The sequence below is a fragment of the Chrysemys picta genome, chromosome 23 (genome assembly GCF_011386835.1).
Source record: "Chrysemys picta bellii isolate R12L10 chromosome 23, ASM1138683v2, whole genome shotgun sequence".
Taxonomy (NCBI): domain Eukaryota; kingdom Metazoa; phylum Chordata; order Testudines; family Emydidae; genus Chrysemys; species Chrysemys picta.
The window spans coordinates 18,654,271-18,658,926 of NC_088813.1; positions in this window are offsets into that span (position 1 = coordinate 18,654,271).

Here is a 4,656-nt window from a genome sequence, read left to right on the forward strand (position 1 = left end):
CTTATCATCAGCATTCACTCCCCTGCCTGCTGCTACTCCGGAGGGAATTATCTTGGCATTATGATGTTTTGCACTGGGGAGGGATCTTTTGTATTGGTGCCTAATGGTTTCTTGCTCCACCGTTCCTTTACTTGTCATGCCTAAAGGTGAGGACTTAGAGGGGGAAGAGGGATGTTTTCTCACTCTCTGCCCTTGCTGCTGCTTTCTAAAGGTGTCTGTGTCTCCTCTACCTTTGATCTAGGTAATGACTCTGAACTCCCATTAGAACTCATTTCATGTTTGTGTCTTTCATGCTCTCTTGTCATCTTGTGTATTTTGTTTTGCACACTTTGAAGTAGCCAAACTGTGCATGCTGCATATTATACTCCATTCGCCGACACAAAGGACTCCCAGGCTCTGATTTTACCATTATGATTTTCAAAGGCACCCATGGGCCCATATCTCCCTGTCTGCAGTAGAACAGTAAGCCTCGCTCTAGTGCAAAGTGGTCCTGGGATGGGGAGACGGCCCTGGGAATGTTTATTTTTATGTTGCTAAGGAAAGAGCCCTCTGAATAGTGAGAGAGACAAATGAAATTAACTGTGCTGATAATTGATTAGCTAGTTCAATTCACACAACGTAACAGCAGATTCACACTCGGAAAAGCCCCATGGAAAAGCCGCTATTTGCCCCCTTGACTTTTTAAGAATAATAAAAATAAACAAAAAAACACCCTAGAAAAACATGTTTAAAAATGTGCCAGATAATGAAGCAGAATCAGTGAATTAAACCCCCACCCATAATTCCTACAGCTCTTTTCATCAGCATTCACAGCCCTTATCCCACCAGGATGCAGAAAGATGGAGAAAAGCCCCTTCCAATCCTAATAGCTCCGGCTCCAATGAACTGTTTCACAGCATAACCAAGACAACCAGAGCCAAAGGCAAGTTCTCCTGCTTCGGTTATGTGCCATGTTGGGGAAGAAGATGTGTTATGCTCTGTCCCACAATGAATGGCTCAGACGTCACTCTGGTGCAGCACAAGTTCAAGTTGTGGAGAGAGGCTTCTGCTCTCAGTGCCTGGGGTGGGCCACATGGAAGCACTGTCACAATCCCCCTCCATGCTCATACTTTGGGCACATCGCAGGAGTTCATGCCCATGATATATCTAAGGGGCTGCTGCACACCAGTCAAAGCAGCTGTCCTGGGAGCTCCAGTACTTCTAGGTAGAACCCACTGGCTGTGCTCGCTGAACATTCGAGCTTCTTCCTTGCAAAATGCACCTGCCATGGCACTAAACGCCCCAGGTGCATCATGATGTCTCACTGCGTGCAATGCAATGGGGGGGGGGCACAGGAGAGTCAGGAGACAGAGGGCATAATGGCAGATGTATGTGGAAACAGGCCCCTGAGCCTTGAGCACAGCTAACCTGCTGCTCCAGACTTGGGCAAGGGACTAGGCCAGATGTCACCCCTCCATCAAGTCTTCACTTCTTCTCCGCCTATCGATTGCCTTGTAACCGTGAGGCTGTTTGTGTGGAAAGTGTCTGTGGTGCAGAAATGCAGCCTGATCACCCAGGAAAGGAAGCTTCAGGAAGTTGCCAAGCAAAACTAATGGGTGCCTGAGCACACAACCCTCCTGGCATTACAGCCGTGCCACCTGACTGGAGTGCAGACAATGTTTTAATGGGATGCCACAGGCTAACTCTGTCTGCGTGAAAGGATTCAGAGATGGGGGAGATGCAAGTATTAGGATCTCCCCCAACATCGCCCCGTTACATGCATGGCAACCCCACAGACTGCTATAGTGGTTCACATATTCCCGGACATTTCCCTAATCTTTACTGTTATTAAAGAGTATTTCAAGAGATCAGGTTTGCAGACATAGGTCAAAAAGAACAGGAGTACTTGTGGCATCTTAGAGACTAACAAATTTATTTGAGCGTGGACTACAGCCCACTTCACCAGATGCATATAATTCTATGCATCTGATGAAGTGGGCTGTAGCCCACGAAAGCTTATGCTCAAATAAATATGTTAGTCTCTAAGGTGCCACAAGTACTCCTGTTCTTTTTGCAGATACAGACTAACACAGCTGCTACTCTGAAACCTGTCATTAGACAGAGGTCAGAGAACAAGTCAGGTTTTATTTAGAAAAAGTTCTTTTGCCAGTAGGTTCATAACAAGCTCCTGGGTTTGATTAGTGATTCTCTTTAGAAGTGTTTTTCTCCTGGTCCCCAGGATGACAGTCACCCAGTAGGGGGTTTGGCTCTGCTCTCATGTAACTGACATGAGTGTCTGGCCCTGGGTCAGCCCAAACCCCACTACGGCGCAGACAAGCACTCGCGGCTTTTGCAAAAGGAAACAAAAACTGCCTTTTCCCCCAGCCAATTGTGAAATCTGCTTCTGGTTTTTTAAAAATTGTTCCCATGAATTAAACTGTTTTTTGTCTTATAAAAATGATGTTCTCCATTATTTGTAGGACAGCAGTGGCTAGTGACTGAGATTGTGCTAGGCACTGTCCACACAGCAAGATACCAGCTTGCCCTAAAGTGCATATGGTCTAAATAAAAGAGAGGCACAGAGAGAAGAGGTCACCCAGAGATCTGTGGCAGAGCCAGGAACGGAAGCCAGCTCTCCTGACTCCCAGTCTGGTATCTTACTCAGTAAGTGGCTCTTTCGGTACCTCCGTTATCTTGCTCTGGAGTCCCCTGCATTTGAAGCAGAGCATACATCCAAACTGCTCCCAAAGCACTTCACAAAATGAGCATGAATGCTGTATAAGAGGTCACCTTATCCCCAGTGAAATGCAACCACCTCTAGGGTGAGGCACCACAACGGTTTAACACAGCACAGCAGTTTAAAAGAGGGACTGTATCTAGCTGATCCTGCAAGGGGCATATACAGAGAATGCCATTGCCTCTGTTAGGTGCTTAGGGTCTTTCTAGGTCCAGTAGCACTTTTCACAGGTATTGAGAGCATTAACCCGGTGCTCTGGCCAAAATCTAAGACCTTGGTTTTCCATGTACTCTGAAGCACAGTACAGGTTGGTGCCACTTGAGGCTCTGATTCCATATTGACTCAGAGGCAAGACGGGCACCTACTGAATCAACACCACTGCATCTTGCAGCGCCCTGTTGTCCTACTGCCAAGTCTCTCATTCAAGCACTGAGCCAGCCTAGCTTGAGACATCTGACAAGGTCACAGCTTGGGGTTCCCGGCTATTCCCTGCATGCTGCTTTTAACCTTCTACTCCCCTGGTCAAGCTTAAAGGAGAAATTCTCAGGAATGTTTTTCCATTCATGAAATAGAAGCAGCTGTGTAGCAGAGAGCCAAGAACCCATCTCTTGGCATGGTGAGCGAGAATGCAACTAGGCCAAACTTTCACTCATGCTAAAATTCCCCCATGATTCACCAGATCGTGTTGGTTATCCCTGGGAAATCCTTGCAGTGCAAAACTCTGCCACTCCCCATTCCTCCTACTGCCGTCTCGACAGAATGTTTCAGATCACTGAGGTCAAATCCATCCCACTGGTTGGGTGGATTATTCTCTGAGTGACCATAATTCTTGTGCTAAAATGGCAGGTAGAAACATGGAGCCCCATTCCTTCTGAGTGCATCAACAATGAAGCAAATGATTTTAGACAGAATTATTTTGCAAAGTAAGTTTAGTATAAAAGGCATTTATTCATCTTTTATACTTCATTACAGGTCAAGTTGGGCATCCCCATTCAAACTTCACATGCTCAGGATCTTTTTTTAAAATTGCTGTAAGCTCTTCTGTCTAATTTTGCAAAAGAGACATATTAATAACGTCCCTGCTGCGCTTTGTTGTGTCCTGACAATCTGCTTTCAGAAATTACAGAGAAAATGTTGGGAAACCCAAATGAACTGGTACCGGTAGCAGTCATCACGGACAATGTGATCCGTAAGCAGCAGCTGAGCTGTTCAGCCAGCCACAGAACAATAACCGCACGCAATAAAAAGCAACCAGGGGACAATATCAGAACCATTCCCTCACCTAACAGTGAATTTAAATTACGCTGGAAATCCATAAAGGATGCCAAGTGTGAATGCAACAAATCTGATTCAATCAGCATTTGGGCTGGAAGATGATATATTATTAGAGATGAGACAAATAATTCTAATAAGATTGGAATATCCTCTTGCAGAATCTTCTGGCGAAACAGAAACCTCAGAATAATTCAAACACCAAGCAATTTCCCCGGGGCCATAGCCTGCGTGGGCAGAATGTGTAGAATAGAGCACAGGAGGTGCCCTGAAGCTGTGGTGACCTTGGCAGCATTATGGGATGCTGTGACCTGATTGAAAGCCCACTGAGTAGCTGGATTGGCATCAGTGGTTTAGGATCAGGCCCTATATGCACAGGGATGAGGAGTTCTCGATGCACAACACATGTTGTGAGGTCTTCCCTCAGCAAGAGGCGTGATGCTGGTTTTGTTTCCCTCTCTTTGTCTCTTTCTTTCAGTGTTTCTGTCTCATTTCTGCCAGGAAATGTTCCTTTGCATGTAGTTTATCTTCCCCTATTGCCCCATGGCACTGAGAGGCTGGCTTGCCTGGTGGTTATGGTGTAATACCTACAGACCCCGGTCGTCGGGATTGAACCTGGGACCTCTGGAGCTAAATGCATGAGCCTCTACTGCATGAGCTAAAAGTCA